Raw genomic sequence first — 12,592 nt, 5'->3', positions numbered from 1 at the left:
TGTCTGTAAACAATTGTTGTAAAAATGACTGTCATGCACAAAGTAGATGTCCTAACCGTCTTGCCAAAACTATAGTTTGTTAACAAGACATTTGTGGAGTGGTTGACAAACAAGTTTTAATGACTCCAACCTAAGTTTATGTAAACTTCCGACTTCAACTGTATATAGGCTAGTTCACTGAAAATGTTTCATGAATCTACTATAGTGAGACCGAAGTTGAGAAAGCTCTTGCTCTTTGCATTAATAGAGGACAGTGGTGCTCCAGGTTTTTCTGGGTCAACCCAGTGCAGCCCAGAAAGCAACACGGGGAGTACCATGTATACATAAAAAATGTAATTGGTAGCACATTATTTAAAGGTACAGAAATTAACAATGGACAAAATGGTAATCACAGAGTAATAATGCCTACAGTATATATACAGTACCATTCAAAAGTTTTGGGCACACCTACTCATTCCAGGGTTTTTCTTTATTTTTACTGTTTTCTACAATGTAGAAAATAGTGTAGACATCAAAACTATGAAATAAAACATGGGATCATATAGAAACCAAAAAAGTGTTATATTTATGTGTTAAAATGTTATATTTGAGATTCTTCAAAGTAGCCACCCTTTGCCTTGACAGCTTTGCACACTCTTGGCATTCCCTGAACCAGCTTCATGAGGTAGTCACCTGGAATGCATTTCAATTAGCAGGTGTGCCTTGTTAAAAGTTAATTTGTGGAATTTCTTTCCTTCTTATGTTTGAGACAATCAGTTGTGTTGTAGCAAGGTAGGGGTGGTATACAGAATTGTCATGACGTTGCCCTGTTGGTGAGGTATATGACCCCCATAAATACCTTTCCCAATTTTCTCTCTAATCTACAGAATGGACTCTTGGAAAGCCCTTTGTTAACATAGAGGATGGTAACATTAAAAGGTTGGGAACGGAACAATATTTCGGTATTCCAACCAGGTGAAAGCATCCGTTGGTACTTACAGAATATGATGTCAGATGAGTTGTCATCTGAGACATTATTGCTGATGATAGGACGATATAAATTGTATTTTGGAAAGTCTACACATTCTAGTTATCAGATTCACATGGAATTGTTGTGCAATTTAAATGTTTAAATATGAAACTATTTGTGAAAATATTAAATATAATTTTAACTTCTAAATGAGAGAATTGTTTTCATAAGTTAACTATGCTCACTCAGTGGCCCCGCCCAAGTGAACAGACATTGGTTGAGAACTATGAAACACGCCCTTCTCTCACCCACTACAAAAGCCCATTGACGAAAGTCAACCATGATGTCCATATGTTTAAAAGGGCTAATGTTAACTACAACCTAACGGAATTAACTTGTGTTCCTGACGACGTGAGGGCTGGCGTTCATATTTTTAAAAGGTCTAATTTCAACGTGGAGGAGATGATCGCCTCGCTGGAAGGATGAATTTTGACTACACCAGCCAGAATACAGCATGACCTTAGTAAGGCAGCTTGGTATGAACTTTGAACTCTTATTCACTAAAGAAGTGAAACATCCTAGACGTCAAGTTACCAGCAGCAGCTGTAAACGTACGTGCTCTTGGAAAGGACAGACAATCTCTTCAGAATGACAAGGTACTACAACGTATCCGTTCTACCACACGATGACAGACTACAACGTATCCACCCTATGACCAGAGCATTTTTCCAAGGACAAGGGCCATCTCTGCTGGGCAACCAGCCTTCCATCTTCGACCAATCTATCAAATCGCAGCTCAGAGTAAATATATTTCTTGCATTGTCCTTTTCCGAATGGGCGGTTATTTAGAATGTATCAGATTCTGTGTTTACGATAGCATAGCTTCTCAAGGTCAGATACAGACCCAATCCTTTTGTTCCTCAGTCTTCCTCCTCTTTCATTCAAACTCAACCCCCTTTCTTTGTGTAACCAGTCATTGTATCGGTTTTGTCCCCTAGGGACGTTTACTTTTGTGACATGATGAGTAATCAAAGGAATGATCCATCCTGTGTGTATGTAATTCTGTGTGATTATTTAGTAAATAAATAATTAAACCAAATGTTGTATTGCTGATTCAACTTGTTAGCCCGGGTTCGTGAAGATAACCAAGAATTTTACGACGTTCAGATGAGACTGAATAAGGTGACAATTAATAATTGACTGCTATTGATATAAAGGATTACCAGATCTTTAAGACTTTATTCGGAAGACAACAGCTCTATGAACATTCTTCCGTGGAGCCCCGATTTCCTAGGTAATTACATGTACGTTATTAGTTTAATCAGGTAATATTAATTACAGAGAATTGATTTGATAAAATAACATGTCACATATCATTTAATCCATAGCAAAGACACGACAGATGATAGCCCTATTTGGTAAAAGACCAAATACATATTATGTCAAGAACAGCTCAAATATGCAAAGAGAAATTACAGTCCATTACTTTAAGACATTAAACTGTCTAGCATGAGGACCGCCACAGGAAAGGAAGACCCATAGTTACCTCTGCTGCAGAGGATAAGTTCATTGGAGTTAATTGCACCTCAGATTGCAGTCCAAATAAATGCTTCACAGAGTTCAAGTAACAGACAAATCTCAACATCAACTATTCAGAAGAGTCTGTGTGAATCAGGCCTTTGTCATTCTGATGGCCTTGAGATAGAAGCTATTTTTCAGCCTCTCAGTCCCAGCTTTGATGCGCCTGTACTGACCACGCCTTCTGGATGGTAGCTGGGTGAACAGGCAGTGGCTCAGGTGGTTGTTGTCCTTGATGATCATTTTGGCATTCCTGTGACATCGGGTGCTCTAGGTGTCCGGGAGGGCAGGTAGTTTGTGGAAAGCCTTGCAGTTTTAGGTGACAAACCAAATTTATTCAGCCTCCTGAGGTTGAAAAGCCGCTGTTACGCCACCTTCACCACACTGTGTGTGTGGATGGACCATTTCAGTGTGTCTGTGATGTGTACGTAAAAATACACAAGATGCCATTTCACAATTTGCTTGTGCATCAACAGTTTTTCTCTTGTTTTTGTCAGTCACTGACAGTCATTCAATTAGCAATTTCTGCTAACAATATTTAGATTGGTAATCATTGCCGAATACTTACTGGGCACTCAGGGAACGTGCCCAGGGGCAAACACCTCAAGCGGACCCCATTGATTGTGTAAGTCACTTTCATTCAGACATCTTTAACATGGCATAAATCATAGTAAAATATGTAGAACTACAGAAAACTTGCTTTAAAGCTGCAATGGCAAAATATACTTTATAACTTACATTATTCTCTCCCCCAAAAGTTTAGAGCCAGCCCTGATGTCGAGGTCTGTGTTAAGGCTACCTGTATCCTCCACAACGTCCTCAGAACATCCCAGGGGTCCCTGCGGTTGACACATACAGAGGTGGGAGTTCCAAAAGGCGGATTGCTGGAACCAACAATGGCACCAGGGACGCTGATCAAGTGAGGGATACCCTGACCACCTACCTCTTCTCTCCAGCTGGTGCAGTACCATGACAGCACACGGTGGTGTGATCCATCCATGACCATCCTCTTCCTCCTCCACAGTGCCACCCAAATGGCTCTTTAAAGAGCCACCCACAGGTATCACAAAATGAGCAAAAATATTCCATTAAAGTTATACCTGTGATTGTCACTTATTCATCCTTTGCATGAATAGTGCACTTAATTCTAAAACATAAATTGGTTTAGCTAGTATTTGCTGTACCTACAATGCACTATACCATACGCTATGTGTATGCATTGATTTATTTACAAAGTAAAAATTATTCACCACATAAACTAATGACTTACAAAAACAGTGCAATGAAAGGAAATAGATATTACAATGTAGGGCAGTGCCTCCCAACCCTCTCCTGGGGGACCACCAGACATTAAACATATTTGCTGTAGCCCTGAACTGGCACACCTGATTCAATTAGTCAAGGGCTTGGCGATAGTTGACTAATTGAATCAGGCGTGCCACTTTAGGACTGCAACAAATATGTGAAAAGCCTGGTGATGCCCAAGAGGGTTTGGAAGCACTGCTAGAGGCTATATTTCCTGTCATTGAAGTGCTACTACACTGACAAAGGTATATAAGAGAGGCAGGGTATGAAATCCTACACCTATGATATGTGTTATGCAATTTCCATATAAGCACTTCATTACACAATTTGTTTATCACCTGTAATGGCTGAACCTTAATTATGTTGTAGCCCCATTTATACAGTGTTTTAATTTGAGAATACACAGAGTGACAATTTCACTGCAAATACCTGAGTGCTGACCTTGTTAATAATAACCATTCAAACAAAAACCAACAACGGTTAGTGATGACTTAGTGAGAGGACATTTATCTAGATCATACAAAACAAATGAGATAAAGTCATCAGTTTAATAGAGTAGAGAATTGAAGAAACAGTACACAATAGAGCCCCAGTGGAGGTGTCATAATATTTATATAAGCTAGCGGTCAAACAGGGAAATGGTTCCAATCTTTTTTCCATCATAAATTTTTCTCATATGGGATTTTAGAATCTCTTTAAGGGCTATGTTTTGTGTAGGCTTACCCTGAGGTGACGTTTTGATTACCATGTCAATCTCTCTCCGACAAAGAACTTTAATCAATATTTACGTTTAGATTTGAAAATGCTAATTAGCAAACATATTCCATTAAATCTATACCTGTGAGTGTCACTTATTCATCCTTTGCATGAATAGTGCACTTAACATCATGCAAGACTCAACCCAATATCACAGATTATTGTGAAATAGACACATTGTTTATTAGAAACTTGTGAAAGGCACATGAACATTTTTATTTTCTTAGTGTGCAGTACAAGATTTTGTATACAGTGTATTTCAATCCTGATAAAGACAGTAGGTTACTTAAGACAGAAACAATAGTCGAGTTGTGTGTTGAAGGCTCATCATGCATTGTTATTATATTTTTTATTTTACTGGGCCTGTGTAACTTTAGCATTTTCACTAATTAGCTACTTTGCAACTCCTTACTACTTTTGAGCTACTTTGCAACTAAATCAAATCAAATCAAATTTTATTTGTCACATACACATGGTTAGCAGATGTTAATGCGTGTGTAGCGAAATGCTTGTGCTTCTAGTTCCGACAATGCAGTAATAAACAACGAGTAATCTAGCTAACAATTCCAAAACTACTACCTTATACACACAAGTGTAAAGGGATAAAGAATATGTACATAAAGATATATGAATGAGTGATGGTACAGAGCGGCATAGGCAAGATGCAGTAGATGGTATCGAGTACAGTATATACATATGAGATGAGTATGTAAACAAAGTGGCATAGTTCAAAGTGGCTAGTGATACATGTATTACATAAAGATGCAGTAGATGATATAGAGTACAGTATATACGTATACATATGAGATAAATAATGTAGGGTATGTAAACATTATATTAAGTAGCATTGTTTAAAGTGGCTAGTGATATTTTACATCAATTCCCATCAATTCCCATTATTAAAGTAGCTGGAGTTGAGTCAGTGTGTTGGCAGCAGCCACTCAATGTTAGTGGTGGCTGTTTAACAGTCTGATGGCCTTGAGATAGAAGCTGTTTTTCAGTCTCTCGGTCCCAGCTTTGATGCACCTGTACTGACCTCGCCTTCTGGATGATAGCGGGGTGAACAGGCAGTGGCTCGGGTGGTTGTTGTCCTTGATGATCTTTATGGCCTTCCTGTGACATCGGGTGGTGTAGGTGTCCTGGAGGGCAGGTAGTTTGCCCCCGGTGATGCGTTGTGTAGACCTCACTACCCTTACAGTTGTGGGCGGAGCAGTTGCCGTACCAGGCGGTGATACAGCCCGCCAGGATGCTCTCGATTGTGCATCTGTAGAAGTTTGTGAGTGCTTTTGGTGACAAGCCGAATTTCTTCAGCCTCCTGAGGTTGAAGAGGCGCTGCTGTGCCTTCTTCACGATGCTGTCTGTGTGGGTGGACCAATTCAGTTTGTCTGTGATGTGTACGCCGAGGAACTTAAAACTTACTACCCTCTCCACTACTGTTCAATCGATGTGGATAGGGGGGTGTTCCCTCTGCAGTTTCCTGAAGTCCACAATGATCTCCTTAGTTTTGTTGACGTTGAGTGTGAGGTTATTTTCCTGACACCACACTCCGAGGGCCCTAACCTCCTCCCTGTAGGCCGTCTCGTCATTGTTGGTAATCAAGCCCACCACTGTTGTGTCGTCCGCAAACTTGATGATTGAGTTGGAGGCGTGCATGGCCACGCAGTCGTGGGTGAACAGGGAGTACAGGAGAGGGCTCAGAACGCACCCTTGTGGGTGCATTTGGAAAGTATTCAGACTCCTTCTCTTTTTTCACATTTTGTAACATTACTGCCTTATTCTAGAATGGATTAAATGTTTTTTACTCATCAATCTACTCACAATACCCCACAATGACAAAGGAAAATCAGGTTTGTAGAAATACCTTAAATACATAAGTATTCAGACCCTTTGCTCTGAGACTCGAAACTGAGCTCAGGTGCATCCTGTGTCCATTGATCATCCTTGATGTTTCAACAACTTGATTGGTGTCCCCTGTGGAAATGCAATTGTTTGGACATGATTTGGAAAGACAGACACCTGTCGATATAAAGTCCCACAGTTGGCAGTGCATGTCAGAGCAAAAACCAAGCCATGAGGTCAAAGGAAATGTCTGTACAGCTCAGACAGGATTGTGTTGAGGCACAGATCTGGGGAAGAGTACCAAAAAATTCTGCGCTCAGGACCTCAGACTGGGCCAAAGGTTCACCTTCCAACAGGACAACAACTCTAAGCACACAGCCAAGACAACGCAGGAGTGTCTTCGGGACAAGTCTCTGAATGTCCTTGAGTGACCAATTCAGAGCCTGGACTTGAACCCGATGGGACATCTCTGGAGAGACCTGAAAAAAGCGGTGCAGCGATGCTCCCCATCCAACCTAACAGAGCTTGAGAGGATCTGTAGAGAAGAATAGGAGAAAACTCCCCAAAAACATACAGTACCAGTCAAAAGTTTGGACACACCTACTTATTAAAGGGTTGTTCTTTATATTTACTGTAGTCTACATTGTAGAATGGTAGTTAAGGCATCAAAACTATGAAATAACACACATGGAATCAGGTAGTAACCAAAAAAGTGTACAACTAATCTAAATATATTTCAGATGATAGATTCTTCAACGTAGCCACTCTTTGCCTTGATGACAGCTTTGCACACTCTTGGCATTCTCTCAACCAGCTTCAACTGGAATGCTTTTCCAACAGTCTTGAAGGAGTTCCCACATATGCTGAGCACTTGTTGGTTGCTTTTCCTTCACTCTGCCGTCTAACTCATCCCATTCTCAATTGGGTTGAGGTCGGGTGATTGTGGAGGCCAGGTCATCACCACTCATCACTGAGTCAAATAGCCCTTGGTCAAATAGCCCTTACACAGCCTGGAGGTGTGTTGGGTCATTGTCCTGTTGAAAAACAAAACATAGTCCCACTAAGCGCAAACGAGATGGGATGCCGTACCGCTGCAGACTGCTGTGGTAGCCATACTGGTTAAGTGTGCCTTGAATTCGAAACAAATCACTGACAGTCTCACCAGCAAAGCACCATCACACCTCCTCCTCCATGTTTCACAGTGGGAACCACACATGAGGAGGTCATCTGTTCACCTACTCTGCGTCTCACAAAGACACGGCGGTTGGAACCAAATATCTCTAATTTGGACTCATCAGACCAAATTACAGATTTCCACCGGTCTAATGTCCAATGCTCGTGTTTCTTGGTCCAAGCAAGTCTCTTCTTATTATTTGTGTCTTTAGGTAGTGGTTTCTTTGCAGCAATTTGACCATGAAGGCCTGATTCACGCAGTCTCCTCTGAACAGTTGATGTTGAGATGTCTGTTACTTGAACTCTGTGAAGCATTTATTTGGGCTGCAATTTCTGAGGCTGGTAACTGTCATGAACTTATCTTCTGCAGCAGCGGTAACTCTGGGTCTTCCTTTCCTGTGCCGGTCCTCATGAGAGCCAGTTTCATCATAGCGCTTGATGGTTTTTGCAACTGCGTTTGAAGAAACTTCCAAAGTTTCCGGCAATGACTGGCCTTCATGTCTTAAAGTAATGATGGACTGTCATATCTCTTTGCTTATTTGAGCTGTTCTTGCCATAATATGGACTTGGTATTTTACCAAATAGAGCTACTTTCTGTATACCCCCCCCCGCTTGTAGCGTCATACCCAAGAAGATTCGAGGCTGTAATCACTGCCAGAGGTGCTTCAACAAAATACAGAGTAAAGGGTCAGAATAATTATGTAAATGATACTGCTGTTGTTGTTTTTTACTAATTAACTTGTTTTTGAATAAGGCTGTAACGTAACAAAATGTGGAACAAGTCGAGCGGCCTGAATACGTTCTGAATGCACTGTACATCAGAAGTTGAATCGAATATTGCAGGGTACCCAAACACGAACAAAATGTGGCCCTCCTCCATGTTTTTGCGTGATGTCGACTGTGAAAATGTGGAGCATGGATTTCGACAATAGCTTAACTTTCCTGCACGGCAACATAATGACACAAGCTGTGTGTAGGCATCATTGGTATTGTCTTTGACACTTCAAAGAGTTGCTTTTCACCCTTATTGGTACAATCTTACCTCAAGATCTATTGCCTCTACCAGTACAATCAAAGTGCCTAACACCCTCACCAAATGGTGAGTCATTCTTAAATCAAGAGAGCTACCCCCTACACTCGTAGTAAAAGGATTCCAAAAAGGTTCTGTGACTGTCCCCATAGGATAACCCTTTCTAGTTACAGGTAGAACTCTCTGCGGAAGGGGTTCTACATGGAACCCAAAAGGGTTTTAACTTGAACCAAAATTAGTTCTTCAAAAAGTTATCCTATGGGGACAGCCAGATACCCTATTTGGTTTTAGGGCGCACATTTTTTTCTAGGAGCGTACCCCAACAGCAAAGATATCCCTCTGTCATAATATAAATGGATACCACCCATGTGCCACTAAACATATCAACAAATGTTAATATTTACTCCAAACACACACAGACTGATAACAAAGATTATACATTTCATGTAACTCTCCACGGAGCACTGTTGATTGTCGACACCTGCGATCCCGGGACTTAATGAGATCTCCTGAAGAAATCATAATCGCTAAAAGGTTGCTGGTTTGATTTCCCGAGCCAAATAGGTGATAAATCTGTTGATGTGTCCTTGAGCCAGGCACTTTACCCTACTTGCTCCTGTAAATCGCTCTGGATAAGAGCGTCTGCTAAATGACTAAATGAAAATGTAAAATGTCTAACGCTACATCTGGTTTCGTGACAGGGGCTTGAGATGCCTGGATGCCAATGCTAGCATGCTGCAGTCTATTACAGAGGATGAAGTCATGCCGTGCCATGTCTTGTAATTGGATCACTCAGCAGCCTGCTTAAATCTGGATTTAATTTTCCTCTCGGAAAAGAGGAGAGTTGCACTCTGGGAAATCTGAGGCTCAAGTTGCATAATATCCCCCCGGGACCGCAAACTCGCATTTCCTCCTGTCAAAATATTTGACGTCTAAATCGGATATTGTACCGAAATGAACGGTGCCCCCTCAAAATGTTTGATAATCTCCTTTAATAGCCAGGGCAGAATGCATAGTTTAGCATAATGTTAAATAAAATGAGATCGTATGATATTGATTTGTCATACTGTGAGTATTTTTCATTTTCATCTAATCATCGCTAAGGCACTGGGGGATTTTCATCTTAATCCACGATGGATTGTGGAATTTTGTCAAACTTTCATTGCCATTCAACGTTCAATGAAGGGCATTCAAATATGATGTGTCCGGCGTGTAGGATATTAACTGTGCCATATTTTTCAGTTCAGGGTTTTGCGGAATGAGTAATCTGCAAGGAGGCGAAATATCAACGTTTGAACAGTGCAGTTCAATTATTCATTTATAGCGTGTCCTTGTCATTTTCACCTTAATTGTATTCATTTCAATTGGAAATCCTTTGGAGTGTGGTAGGAAATGTTGAAAATGTATCAATGAGTAGACTTATATCAGGCTGTGGTGTGAAATATTCATTATTAATGAATGTGGAAAGGATCTTGGATTGTGTCAGATATGCGACCGTAGGCTTGCATGTAGAGGAAGGAAGAAAGAAAGAAAATGGGAAAGCCTACTCTTTCTGTCATTTTGACCAACTACCTTGCTCTCCACTGCACATTAGGTATAGGTGAATATGTTTTCTGTAAGGTTATGTAGCCTGGTCAATTTGAGACAGGTTGTGCTATTCGGACCCTTGACATATAGAAAAAAAAGTATAATTATTTCTCTTTCCATCTCTCTAGTTTCCTCAAATCATTACTGCAGCTATGTGGTAATGCAAATGAAAAAACATGCAGCACGCCAAAAATGTGAAAAGGCTACACAAAGCTCTGTTACTTGACATAATACCAATCATCACACATATCAATATCAAGGTGTTCTTCAAGCCAACAGAGAGTAGTCAAAGATACGAGTGGGTCCTTGAAGTTATATGCATGTTAAACATGTAGATATTCTGTTTTTTAAGGAGCAGCACCATTTCATTAGGTAGAAACTGTGTTTATACAAAGAGGTGTATATTTAAGCAATAAGGCCCGAGGCGGTGTGGTATATGGCCAATATACCACGGAGTTGCCTTATTGCTGTTATAAACTGGTTATCAACGTAATTCGATCAGTAAAAATAAATGTTTTGTCAAACCAGTGGTATAAGGTCTGATATACAGAGGCTGTCAGACAATCATCATTCAGGGTTCGAACCTCCTAGTTTCTAATTACTTTTAAAATAGTATCCAGTTATTGAAGGATTCCCACTCAGTAGCTTATTATTTATTTATTTATTTATTTATTTATAAATGTACATTTTTTTATTATTATGCAATTACTTATGCTTGGCCTCTGTGCCTAGATGTGATAATGTGGTGAAATGAAATGTGTATAACCTCAAATATAAACCAAAAACAGAGGCAAACACAGCTGTAACTAGACAGCTTTGTCCACTGTCTGATTCCTACACATGCATTATGCAACCTGTCAACATGATATGCTTAATTGCCAAATGGACACACACTTTTTAGGAATAAGGTCAGGAAAGTGCCACTCGTTGGTAGTTGAAAAGCGATTCTTAAGGATACACTCATAGTGACTGTCTGAAAAGCATACTTTGTAGCATTTTCCTATTGATCTAAAAGCTAGGCTTTACTGTGACAGTCTTGCTCCTTGCACACTGAAAAGAAAGGGGGAATTTTGACACATAATGGCATAGGCTAGAAAAGCAAGCGATTTCTTTTGAATTCTGTTCGACTGAAAAGCCACTGGGTTTGTACCCGACTACCCGTTGAAGCACCACACATCCAGGCACAAAGGGACACACTTCCTGCACCTCATCAGTAATCACCTCACAGTGTCAGTTAGCTGGTGCACAGGAGAGGGTTTTGGCCCTCCCTGACAACCAGGATCTGTTCAATAACAGCTCTCTGTGAAGGAGATGCAGGCCATGTCTCCAATAAATATGAAGCCAGTATTGTCTCTTCGACTTGGGAGAAAGTAGAACTAAGGCTGAAACACACAAACAGTGAAATGAACTGATGCTCCTCATGCTTGTGTGCTGCCACTGACACACTTTTCTGTGTGGTGGTATTGCACCTTGAGGTAATGCAAATGTGTCAAATGTAAGCGTATGCAACACTATGAACACTTAGTTGCTAATTGTTTATGGCACATTCTGGCTTGAATTGTTGCTGCATTGTTCACACGTACTTTATATGATATATGAATCAACATTTTTTTAAATGAATGACTGGTACATTTTGTAAATGATCCGATTAATTATGCATACATCATTTTATCCAACAACAAATTGTCATTTTTTGCATTGACTTTTGCACACATAAAGAGCTTTACCTGTCGTTAAGTGTCAATCAAGTGTAAAATATGAATATTTGATGCTTGACAGTGTAATCAACAACCATTACAATATCTATTTTAGATCGATACGAAGTGCATATTGATGAATTGAGTATATACATTTATTTGACACTCCCTGAAATAATTACATTTCTAGATTCAGGGCAAGTTGTTCTCTCAAATATCTCTCTCTGGGGGTTCAACTTCAATCAATGTATTTATTTCAAATGAATGTATATACTCAATCAGCAATATGCACTTTGTATCAATCTATAATAGATATTGGATTGGTTGCTGATTTTGTCTTGGAAAACAACAACAGATTGATCATCTGTTTGTCTGTCACTTCCCTGGTTCTCCTACTTGGGCATCAAAATATAATCTGGGAGTCATTCATTCAAGCTGAATAACTCAGAAAGCAGTCAAAGTGTACTTCAGAAGCAAAGACCTGTCATAATTGAAAGAAATGTTGATAATATCTCACACCTCAAAATAGGACTACATATAGTTAGGTCCCTTACTTCCAAGGCAGTCATTGTCAATGATCATAACCTTGATGTAGTTGGCCTGACTGAAAAATGGCTCAAGCCTGATTAATTTACTGTGTTAAATGAGGCCTCTCCTCCTGGTTAGGCGGAGATGTTG

The sequence above is a fragment of the Oncorhynchus masou genome, chromosome 23 (genome assembly GCF_036934945.1).
Source record: "Oncorhynchus masou masou isolate Uvic2021 chromosome 23, UVic_Omas_1.1, whole genome shotgun sequence".
NCBI classification, from domain to species: domain Eukaryota; kingdom Metazoa; phylum Chordata; class Actinopteri; order Salmoniformes; family Salmonidae; genus Oncorhynchus; species Oncorhynchus masou.
The sequence above is the reverse complement of the archived record's forward strand: the minus strand, read 5'-3'. Positions refer to the sequence as shown.